General features: G+C 45.3%; 1 non-coding gene across 1 annotated transcript; it reads right to left on the bottom strand.

Annotated features, from left to right (window-relative positions):
* Positions 1-11,460: 11,460 nt before the first annotated feature.
* Positions 11,461-11,532, bottom strand: TRNAE-CUC (transfer RNA glutamic acid (anticodon CUC)). Its single transcript has one exon. It is a non-coding gene; the product is annotated as a tRNA-Glu (tRNA).
* Between the last annotated feature and the right edge of the window lie 1,137 nt (positions 11,533-12,669).

Genomic DNA, 12,669 nt, shown 5'->3' on the forward strand with positions numbered 1-12,669 from the left:
GTGGATTGGATTGGCTCATTTCAGATTTTTTTGAGGATAGGTTCGGTTTCGTTCTTTTTGAGCTTGCTGCTTGCTGCGTCTATTCAGCCACTGATTAAAATTTCACCGAAGCATCATGATAGAAAAATGTTTAATGGTCATGTAACTTTTAATCAAAAATTTTTGATGGAAGAATTCAACGATGAAACATGCGGAAAATAAAAAAAACTGTTTAATGGAAACGCTTTCTATCGCATCGATTCGCTCTGGCATCATATAATGCAGATTTGACGGCATTACTGATTTATACGCAGTTCAGACGAGCACGACGACTACAAACTATATCATAGCTGTGTAAAAGCAAATCCAGTGGCGGACGTACGGCGGCTGTCCGCTGGGCGAACGGATTCGACCATCCGCTTTCGTACGTACGCCGGAATTCCGGCGGACGTCCGAAATCGGCCGCCGAGTTGCGGCCGAGTTCGGTTGTCCGTCGGACGTCAGTGGCCGTCTGGGTCTGCAGTGAGGGCCAGTTGCCTTCTGAAGACTGTCTTCTGCTGCTTTTCGAAGCCGGCCGAATGTTTCTGTGAAAAGTCCAGCCTATCCGCCCAACGGCCACTGCTGCGCTATGGCCCAGGGCGCGCACGAGGCTTTCGTGGACTGCGTCGCAGTATTCTTCAGCGGCTTCAGCGTAAAATGAGTAGCGGGGTCTGAATACCTCATCAAGGTGAAAGATGTCGATGAGGTACCATCCCATGATGCTGCATACAGCCAGGCTTTTTCCAGCGGTGGGTCCCCCAGATGGGGGCACGGGCGGCATGTTGGCATTCGCATGTGCTTCTATATCAGTATGTCCCAAGTTCGACGTGCTGGTTTTCGTCAATGAGAGCGTCATTGGGTAACTACATATACGTTGCAAGAGGGCATTCGCTAAGCATAAAGGAAGGAAAATCTAGGAGGGAGCGCCGCGGCCCGCGGACATGGAGTGAAGCCTAGTCCACGGTGGACTAGTCACATCTTCCTCCATGCTTAGTCAACCTCTGTCACACGAGCAGATTTAATGTCATTCGATGCATCGAATGTCATTCGGTTTCTTTCGGTGCTACACGCTAGAATATAATGTCATTCGCAAATGGTAGCAATTACGATCAGCTATAAAAAAATGCTGCACTTAAGGAACATCAGTGCGCATAAATGGCGTTTGAAATCACTGTGTAACATTTTAAAGCTGATCAAAACATTTCTGTACGATAATTCAAGCGAAAAACATTACTTTTGACTGTGCGGTAGCACTTTAGCCATAAAAATACGACGACCATCCTCCATGACGACGACGCTCGGGCACGCCGATTTTCATTGACGCCGCCAGATGGCGCCACTGCAACATCTACTAGTCGACTTTTCAATGCTTTCTTGCAATAGTGCGACATAGTACCAATGCTTTTGTGCGCCTATTCAGTAAAAGTAGTGATTTTTTCCCTATGCCGACGTATGTGGAGCTCCACCCATGATAGAAGGCGTTTCATTCGACATTATTTGGGCTTTCGCCGTTGCACTAGAGTGAAAGCGCTCTTATTTCGCTGGCGTCGCGCACTGTGAAGCGGGAAACGCATGTGAGCGAAAACGTGAGCGAAGCGACAAGGCGGCGCGGCGAAAGCGATCATGGTTCGCTCCGTCGCCTACTCGGGAAGACGCATGCACGCGACAGCGCGAACCGAGCAAAACGGCGACAACGCTCTGTGTAGGTTGTGTGGCTGGCATTTGGCTGAAATAGTGGCTTAGTACACCGCAAAACTATTGCCAAATCCAACAACAGTCATAACGATTGCAAGAATTAACGTTATTTTGCGACAACATGGCAAAGTAAAATGTATTTACAGCAAACCGTATCGAATGTGTGTGAACTTGCACTGTACGCGGCACGGATAGTCACGTGACCCCTTGTTTCTATTGTTGTTTCGGTTGCGATTAGACGTTCTTTGAATACTTGGCTATCCACCATTGTTCGTACAAAGCAAAATGTTTACGCGGTAATGCACAATCACAATGCAACACATCAAAATAAAGAAAGCGTGCAAAATGAGCGGCAGTGACGTACGGTTACTTCCGGGCGAACGAGCGAAATTTTCTATTTCGGCAGATCCGAGCGACGAGCCAAGCGACACATGCATTTCTGTTCGCGCGAAGGCTTCGCGCGACGCGTGCCGCCGTCGCGTTCGCGTTCGCGTGAGTTTTCGCGTGCATGCGATTCAGCCTTAAATCGTTACGGCACATTTATTTGTACGGGACGGGAATTTTTCTGAGCCCTGCAGAACCCGCTTTATTACAGAGCCAACTCAACTGTCAGCAGCAGACTGGTAGCAGAGTGGCCAGGCATCGTGCGCACGTACGGGTTCTCGCATCTCTCCAACCACGCCGCAGTAACTCTCCTTTAGCCAATAGTAATGATTATATTACACTGCGCTATTCGGTATCCATTGGTAACCAGGAATGCTAATTTTAGCTTGATATCTGCTTAGCATTAGGAAATTTGCCAACATGGTAAAGTGAGGAGCAGTTTCAGGCTGTTACATTTTTTTTTTTTTTTTTGACAAAGTGGTCATGAAAAAAAAAAAGAAATCCTACGCTTTGAAATGAATCATCCAGCGATATTCTGTGGCGTCACCATTATTCTCTGTTCACAGCAACAATATCTGTTATAAATCGTCGCTGTAAGCCAGGTGCTAATTAAAATCCTTTCATCATCTCATATACATAACATATATGCCAAAAATACATACATGAGGAGGGCAGAGCAGTTTTGCTTAGGTACTTCACAAGGCTTCTCCACTGCTATTTTATTTTATTTGAGTGCATGGGACAAAAGCCATCAACAATGAGTTGTTTTGTGAAATTATTTACTACACAAACAGTCCTAAGAGCATCCATCTGCTCATCTTCAGGTGCTTTGAAGCTTGACATTGCGCTGGTTAATGCATTTTGTGAAAAAATGCATGCGGGTACTTAAGCAGTGATTTCAGCTGCACCAATTTGACAGTGGTCAGGGCACCCAAGTTAGCAGGTTTGCTTGGCCAGTAGCATACTGAGTACAAGCTTTCTGCTTGAATTTAGACTGAAGCAGGTTGTAAACACATTCTCAAGGTCAGCCACAAACTGGTATCACTTGAAGGGTACAAAAGGCCTCTGTTGTCCTTAAAATTAGTAAAATTAGCCAAGTTTAATACATGTGACATCTTTTTCTTTTCAGATGAAAGCCTTTCTCACAGTTAGTTTGAGGTAGGATTTGAGGTAGGATAGAGAGACCACAATTGTATACAGCTGCCAGCCAACTGGCTCACCCCAGGCAATGTTTTATTTTGAAGTTAAGTAATTAGTAATTATTTTTTCGATTGACTAACTATTGCCTTTAGACAATAACTGGGTTTGCAGAATTTGAGGGCGCCTTCTAAAACCTCCATTCCATTTATTTCCAATAAAGAAAGCCTCATCGTTTTTTCAAGCTCTAAAGAAAGCCCGCGAAATACAAAAATTATCAGCCTGTATAGCGCTGAGACTGGGCTGTTGAGTCACGGCCGCAGCTAATTTCTGTCACTCAAACCATGCACGGTTTGAAGCACAACAATATCGCAGCGCATGAATGCGTCAGTCACGTGATTTTTTTTTTATTATTTCGCGAACTTTCTACAGAAGTGGGAAGAACTATGCACGTGTGGTTTTCTTTAACGGGAATAAATGAAATGGGGGTTTTAGAAGGTCCTCCCTAACTTTGCAAATCACATTTATTTGAACGCATTACTATAGTAAATTAGAATTGCAAAATGAAAAATTGCCTGCACCGTTTTGTCTTAGGGCATCAGTAGGGTATGATATGAAGGATGAATAAATGATTAAATAAATGTGCCAGCTAGAGATCCAAGGATATACCATGACTACGCGGAATTCAATTTAATTTAATCTAAGCTGTCTGCTTTATTGAGCCAGTGGTAGTTAGTATTCGAGATCACGCAAACAGTCGAAGCTTTCTTCCCCCGAAGTCTTCCTTTTGTTCAGATCTGGTGCGCCAGGTGGCTGTTAGCAAGTGGTTTCTCTGGCCTATCTTAAATTGTTTATTTTTAACCCTTGGCTGAAGTTAGCTTGGACACGCGGTATAAAATATGTCGGCTATCGTTTGGCGCCACAGGCTTAATTAATAGCAAGAATTTCTGCACTGAGCACAACTCTCTGCAACATCAATATTGCCCACATCCAGCCTTGGCTTCACGAGTTTGACGGTAATATATGCCGGACAACCCGGCAAGAGTGTATAGGCACCGCATCAGGTGCCAGTGATGGCTTTTCACGCGGTATATCCTCACTTCTGCCGTTGATCATATTATATGCGTAGTCACGCAGCAGGATGAGATGCTCACACACTGCCAATGTTTCTGTGAGAGGCTTTTCCGGCCTTCACAAGCTTTGTTTCCACTTTGTGCGATGTTTATTGTCCCTCGGAGCAGCAAACAAAGGTGACTGGAGCATCCGGATAGCCGTGCGAGTAAAACAGTGCGAGTTGGTCTTTTTCCTGGCCATTTCGAACATCGCATGGTGCTTTTGAAGAGCTGAGATGTCTTAGTTGCTGTGATGGAAGGCAGAACTGAAAGTTCGAGGGCAAAATCGCAAGAATGTGCAGACTGCATGGCGCGCCAAGCATTGACTTCCCTTTGCGGACGCGCACGCGGTCCTAGGATGGATGGATGGATGGAATATAGGAGCGTCCCCTTTGAAACGGGGTGGTAGCAGTAGCTATCATGCTCATTTTTCTCCATATATCTTAATTATTGATTTAGAATGGTGAACTAAACCATCATTCTAATTATTAAATTTTGCTCCTACATTACTAACATTATGTCACTTCTCTGCTTTTAAGCCACCAATCTTCCAGCCGTTTTTTGCTGGTTTCCACCGCCGGTTTATTCACCCGGCCACTGTTATCTCTAAACCCCAGAGCTTCAGGAACAGTGATTGCGCCTGCATCAACTTCCGGATGGATACCATTGCATTCGAGTATAATATGGTCAATTGTTTCACTGGAGTTGCCACATACAGCACATGCGTCATCTCCATTGTTAAACTTCTTTTTGTAGCTGCGTGTTCTAAGGCACCCTGATCTAGCTTCAAAAAGTAGGGCACTGCCTCTTGCGTTATCAAAGAAATCTTCCTTCCTGATCTGCATTTTCCACTTTCGGTATAATTCCACACTCTGTTTTTTTTTTCCATCGAATTTATCCAATTTTTACCTTCTGTGTTTTTCACCTGTTGCTTAATGCTCTTTATTTCTCCGTCCTTGTTACTAGCATACTTACTAGTTAGTTTCCTAGTTCTTTTCCTCCATTGTGAGTCAACGCTTTTTAGGTACAGGTATTTAAATACCTTAGCTGCCCATCTGTTACTGTCCAATTTCCTCAGGCGTTCCTCATATAATATTTTACTCTGAGCTTCCCGTACTTCGAAAGATGCCCAGTCCATATCTCCCTGTACCGCCTCATTTGTAGTTTTGCCGTGGTGCTAATCGTCGAACGGATCTCTGATTTGTTTCTAATGTCGACTGTACCTCTGATTTGAGGCACAAAACCGCATTTCCGAAAGTAAGTCCGGGCACCATAATTCCTTTCCAAATACCCCTCAATACCTCATACCTATTGTATCCCAACAATGCCTTATGCTTCATTATCCCGGCATTCCTTCGCCCTTTGCCCTTAAGTGATTGCTCATGCTTTCCAATGTATGCCAATCCTTCGTTTATCCATACCCCCAAATATTATATTCTGCTACTCTAGGTATTTCAAGGCCTTGAATTTTAAGACCCTTATCAGTTGAGCCGTTGAAAATCATCAGACCCGACTTAACTGCGCTGAAACTGAAGCCTAGAGCGTCCCCTTCGTCTCCGCAATACTTGACTAGAGTTTGCAATTCTTCCAGACTCTCTGCTAGCAGCATAATATCGTCTGCATACATCAAAGCGGGGAGGCGCTGCTCTACCGCCTTTCCGCCTAATCTGTATGACAGGTTAAAACCTAGGTTACTGTCTTGTATCCTCCGTTCCAGGTTTATCATATAAAGCATGAACAGCACCGGTGATAGAGGACAGCCTTGTCTTAATCCTTTGCATACTTTGACATCCTCCGTACTTCTTATCGCTTCCCACGTAATTTCTACTTTGTTATCGCGGTATATTTCCTGTAGGAACTCTATTATCTCATAACCGATACCTTCTTTTTTTAATATGTTCCACAGGAGTTCCCTGCTTACGTTGTCGTACGCCCCGTTGTCCAGGAAGGCCAAATACAAAGGTCTATTTTCCACTCTAGATATTTCGATGCATTGGGTAAGCACGAACAGGCTATCATCTAAGCGCCTACCATTTCTAAAGCCGTTCTGAAGTTCTCCGAGTATCTTGTTACTTTCAACCCATTCTTGCACCTTTAATTTCACCGCCTGCATGGCTAACCTGTACATTACAGATGTTATGATAATCGGCCTGTAGGATTTTATGTGCATCCTTTCTCCTTTCCCTTTATAAATCAAATTCATTTTACTCTGCCGCCAGCTGTCCGGAATTTGCTTATTCGCTATGACTGTTTCCAAAGCTTTTAACAACGTTTCCTTACTTTTTGGACCGAGTTCATTAATCAGTTTGATCGGAATTCCATCTATTCCTGTAGATGTGTTTTTAGGAATATTTTTTTCTGCCTTTTTCCAGTTTAGATTGGTCAGTTCTAAGGTGCTTTGTATTCTGCTCCCTTGTGTTGCTTCCTGATTTGCGGAGACTACCCTATCGTCGTTCTTAAATGACTCGGCTATAACTGATGTAATGTAGTTCACTGCGTTGTCTCCTTTTAAACAATTTCCCTCGTTATCTTGAATCCGAACTTGCTTTCTTTGATTCTTCTTCCCTAGCCAGCTAATATGGTTCCAGAACTTTCTTGCTCCGCCTCTAGAGGCATCGTGTATATCAGCCATCCAGCGATCGGTGGACTGTCTTATTTTACTTTGGACGAGGGCCTGCACTTGAAGTTTCTTTTGTCGATATGATTCCCATTTTTGGTCGATTTCCTCCTGAGAAGCCTGTGCTTTCTTTGCCATTCGATGTTCCCTTGAAGCAGCCCGTCGTTGTTCAATAGCTTCCCTGATTTCCTTATTCGACCAGCTCTGTGGCTTCCTCTTTCCATTCCAGCGGTTTGCTACTTTAACCTCCTGAATTTTACTCCTTATGAGTAGTTCTACCTGTTCATAATCCCAGTCTTCCATGGGGCTTTTCTCTATTGCTTCCTCTATGTCTGCTGCTATCTGCGCTATTTGATCGTCGTTTAATTTTGCGTTTACGTTTTGTCTAAGTTCCATTTCTCTTTTCATCAAGGCCCCCATCTGCAGACTAATACATTTATGATCACTTCCCATACTACACTCCCCTTCTTCATCTATTTCCATTTTTGTGACCTTGCTATAAATTTCCTGCGACATTAGACAATAGTCAATGGTCGTCTGCCTGTTGCGGAATTCCCACGTGATTTGGCCTTCACATTTTGTTTCTCTATTTACTATAACTAGATCGTGTCGCTCGCAGAAATCTAGCATTAGCTTCCCGTTACAATCCGTGTATCCATCCAGATCGTCGATGTGGTCGTTCATGCCCCCCAGCAGAATAATATTGGCCCCGTTTCCAAACTGGCTTATATCGTCACTGAGACATTCAACAAGATCCCTGTTTTCTTGCCTGCATTGATGTCCTGTTCCTAAATAAACTACCCCAAGCCATGTCCTTATGCCGGCAATGGTTCCTGAAACCCAGATATGTTCTTTACAAGATGATTTAATTCTTTGCCAATTTGTTCCCTGGTGTATCAACATACCTACCCCTCCACCCTTTCTTTCTGTTCTCGTTCTGTTGCACCCTTCCCAGACGTAGCCTTCTATAAACGGCGGATCTTCTAGATCCCTGAGATGAGTCTCGCAAAGAGCGTACACACCTATTTTGTCATCCTTCAACTGCTGTTCTATCTCTAGCCATTTCGCTCTTTTTCTACCTCCTTGCATGTTTATGTAGCTGATTCTAGTGTTAAATTTCTTTTTTGTACTTTTCTTTCTCGACCTACTCTTTGCCATTTTTGGGGGTTCAGCCTCCATTATTACACTTTCTTCTGCTTCACTTCTAACTACCTCTGTGCACGGAGTCCTCGCGGACCCCCTAAAAAAACTACAGCCCTGCCTGCCAAGCGCCAGCCGATCTCTGCTCCGACCCTTCTGTTAAAATGAATGCCATCTCGCTGAAAAGCCCTACCAAAACCTGCTTTATGCACCTCCCTGTTTACCTCAACCACTTCGAAACGCTTCTCCAGGCTTAACTTTCTTATGTCCTGATTAACTGTCACCACGTCCTTTTCCATCTTTCCGTTCAATCCTAGCACCTCTGGTACTGTGCATACAACTATCTGCGTCTGCTGTGCTATCTCCCTGATCTCGTCAACTCCCTTAGCTAGTAAACGTAACTGCAGCGCCACCAGCGGCGGTCAGTGGCGTCCGGCGTGCAAGAGCCACGGCTAGGGAGAGAGCGCTTCTCTTCTCTTACGGCCTCTCCAATGGGCTCTGTTTCTACCGCCCGCCGCTCCTCGGTGGGGTCGCCACCGCCCCACTGCTGCTCCTCCGCCACAGCCGTTCACGCGCAAGGGAAACGCGCGCTCGCTTTTAGCTTCGCCCGCGTCAGTTGCAACCGGCAGGTCCTGACATTTCGCCCCTTATAGTTTATACAAAGTCCGTCATCAACATCGAACATTTATCGTGTACGAGGAATAAAATGCAGTCAATAATCCGCTCACGCGCGCGCTCCTTCGTCAGTGCGGCCGTGCACGGTCGAATGAAGCTTCGGGTCCACTTCAACATTTTTTACCCCCAAGTTTTGTACAAAAATAAATTTACCAGGCTATGCAATCTGCATTTGAATGCTTTAAGCAGGTGTAGCGCGACCTGACGTGAGTGCATGAACTGTTGGGTGGAGATTCTGTCAACCGCTACCGTTTTCGTTTAGATCAGAAGAGGCACCGGCAAAAATTCATGGCGCGTCTCAGATTCACAGCAAATAACAAAAATTTACTCATACAGTGAAAATTTCACTTGTCTAGTGGAGTGGGCTGTTCTAGCTTCGTTCAAAACATATCAGTCGGTTGAAAGACCGAAGACGTACATGTAGTCTCGCGACTACTTTTAATCAAGGAAATGGGCATAAATAGTTAAGCAGAATCGAAAAGAGCGGCAAACAATAAAAAAATTGTCCTTCAAAGTTACACATTGCACTATATATTCATCAATTCATCACAATGCGACCTGCGTCTAGAAAATTCAGGCTCAAAATCTTCCTGCACGGCTTGTGCACATAAGGAGTTGGCCTCTCGGTCTTCTCTGTCACTTTCCTGGTATAATTAATTGAGAAGAAGAATTCTAAAAAATTTTTCAAATATCAAAGAAGCGGACCTAATAACATAGCTGATGTCAATTCCTTTCGGGCAACGCAGTGTTGAGTTCTGAAATGCTGACTGAATCAGGATCTTAAGTACTTCGAGAACATTTGTGTGTAGTAGGTGCACGGCAGCTTTTTCGAAAAAAAAAAGTTTGTCCAATAGGGCAACAAGCTTTGGTTTCGGATAATGCAGTCCACTAGAACATTGTCCTCGTAGAGGAGCGTACTACATGGGGCTGCTTCTTTCGCTAGTTTCAAGAAGAATAGCGCAAGCGTCACACCCGAAGTTGATTAACTAAACGATATATCCAGCGACGTAAGGTGAACCGGAATATGTGACAGTGGGAAATGGGATGGTAGGAGATGCCGTCACTTCCTTCAGTGCCTTGATTTTGCTCTCAGATGAAACGTCCGTCTTGACAATGTAATCATGTAGTCATGTGCCGCTAGCTGTTACGGCCCTCGCATCTAGCATATGTCATTCCCTTCCGCACATTAACCTTACTTTCCCGAAGAGAGCCTCAATGGGTCGCTATATAAGGCTTTAAATGAGTATTCAGTGAGATTGTCCTTCTTTAACGCTTTAGAAGTTTCTTGCCTACTTTCGATATAGCAGGTGAGCTCATTTGTAAGTCACTATATCGAGTTTCACCTTCATCATTTATTGGCCTTTTTTGCCACTTCGAGCACAAGTGGTGTCATGAATATCAAACCATTTTTTGTTTTCATAATAAGCATAATATAATGTAAAAATTTCATTAAAACAATTTTTATTTGCAAAGTTAAAATAATGTTTATAATACCACACATTATATAGTATATGAATTGTAATAACATTCAAAACTCAACCCTACAACGTTTACTTTGACTGTTATACTAATATTTTATATCATGCAAGCATTTTGCAATTTACAATACATTTTTATGAAATTATTTTCATCTGCGGTGCTACATGAATGGTTTCGCATCTAGCGCTGAAAGACGGTTTTGCTGTTGCAGACAAGTTGCTGTCATGTTAGCCTTGAAGAAGCTTCCATGTGATCACTGCTCATTCAGTTTTCTTTTTGTTCCTATTCTTGTACAGGCTTGGGGAAAATTCGGATTAAAACGGACAAAAGTAGCTGCCGTGCCGCAATGTATGCCATGCTTGTCGAACGTTTGCTGAACGACAGTGTTATATCCGTTCACGTGTGGTACGTTGACGACATGCCGCTGCAGCATCTACCTTCTGTGCTCTTTAATTTCGGGGCTGCACTCACCACGAAACTCGCGAGAGACAGCGCGAAACCAGGCAAAAGCCACCCGCCGCCACTGAAGCAGACGCGGAGCGAACAGTGAGCAGGTCGCGCCCCTTGCGGTGGCGGAGAGCGTAGCTCAAGGAGAAAAGTTTCCATTGTTCCCGCAGCGATTGAGAAGGCCGTAAGAAAGAGCGCGCACTCTCTCCCTCGAGACCGACCGTGACATGTACGCAAAATTCAACGACAAAAAAAGAAAAAAAGATGCAGGCTGAGCACTTGTCTAGTCTTCCCCTAAATACCAAACAACATTGCTGTTCGTAGGGAATTCGGGTTATGCGCTTCCGGCTTTCCGGTTAATTGTGCATTCATGTATTGCGGTGCAGCAGTTCTTGGCCTCGACGAGTCGACGTGCAGCTCGCGTCAGTAGCAGCGTAGGCATCTATCGGCATGTCTTTTACCACGGCTCTGTCTGCATGTGAGGAACGAGCATAATGTCATTTCACATACAGCGTGTGTCAGGTTTAGCAGGCGGCGGTTGAGACAACCCTGTAAAGTCACGTGCCACATATGGGTGACGTAGCCTACACGTCATGTACGTGTATCTCGTGAAATCTTTCTTTTTTTCCTTCGAAAAGGAAGCGCTCGCGGCAATTTGAAAGCGGCGAAGTGCACTGCTCCGCGCCCGAAAGGTCTGGGGGGAAAATTTGTTAGAGCAGAAAGACAAGGTGGAGAGGAGAGGAAAACAAAATAGCCTTCCGACACCGGGAATCGAACCCGTTCCTCCTGGGTGAGAGCCAGGTATCCTAACCACTAGACCATGCCGGAGAAGCATGCTTGCGTCGTTTCTACAGGGTCTTGAATATTTGGGAGCTGGGATTTAAAAACTTCCTATGCAAACTCTACTACCCCATTCGAGCTGAAATAACGTTCACAAAGTAGCAAAATATCGTCTACGTTATCTGATAAGTGATTAAACATCGGTACTTGCCCAGATTTTCCGAAATCGAGAAAAATCTGCTGACGGCGGCGTGCACAATTTTCGCAGAAGAGAGTCGAAAAGCTATTTTAACATGATGCGTCATCTGTCGAGCAGTGAGACAAGCTCCATCCCGGCCGTTGGTGCGCTTGCCTCGCTGCCCGACAGATGACACACCATGTTAAAATAGCTTTTCGACTCTCTTCTGCGAACATAGTGCACGCCGCCGAGAGCAGTTTTTCCTCGATTTCGGAAAATCTAGGCAAGTACCGATGTTGAATCACTTATCAGATAACGTAGACGATATTTTGCTACTTTGTGAACGTTATTTTAGCTCGAATAGTGTAGTAGATTTTGCATAGGAAGTTTTTAAATCCCAGCCCCCAAATATTCAAAACCCTGTACAGCCTTCCCTTCTTTCGCACCACCTGAAGCTTTCACTCCGACGTGACCTCTCGTTTTTAGAGCGCAGCTCTTTGGCGTCCGTTCCTGGGTTTCGCGTCGGCGTCGTCGTCGGCCTCGTAACCAGCTCCGCCCCCCTTTCATCCCCCCAGCGCTAGCAGCGACCGACTGATACCGCTGGATGCCGCTGACGCCGCTAGAGAGTCAAGATAACGTGACTGCATAGAACACCGTCGCCGCCATGCAGAAAGAGGAGGGGAGGGTCCCCCCCCCCCCCTGTTCCTGTGTGGCGGATAGGGTGCTCTTCAGTTGCCGACGCCCCAAGCATCCTCGGCCGACCATTTACGTGTGGCCGACGTTCGGAAAATGGTCGGCAGCCTACTTAGTCGGCTAGTAAACCACGGCAAGCGGTCGGCCCGGAGGTAGCCGCCAGCCATTTCGGCAAGTAGTTCGCAGCGGCCTTTGGCCCGACTTTTTGGGCGGACTAAATGCCGGGCACGGCGCCAGGTTAATGGCAAGAGTGCGGCAATGCGTTGGCCCGACTGTTAAGGCGGTACATTGAAAAAATGTTATGAAGAGCACGA

This window comes from Amblyomma maculatum, chromosome 1 (genome assembly GCF_055883805.1).
Source record: "Amblyomma maculatum isolate TAMU_Amacu chromosome 1, ASM5588380v1, whole genome shotgun sequence".
NCBI classification, from domain to species: domain Eukaryota; kingdom Metazoa; phylum Arthropoda; class Arachnida; order Ixodida; family Ixodidae; genus Amblyomma; species Amblyomma maculatum.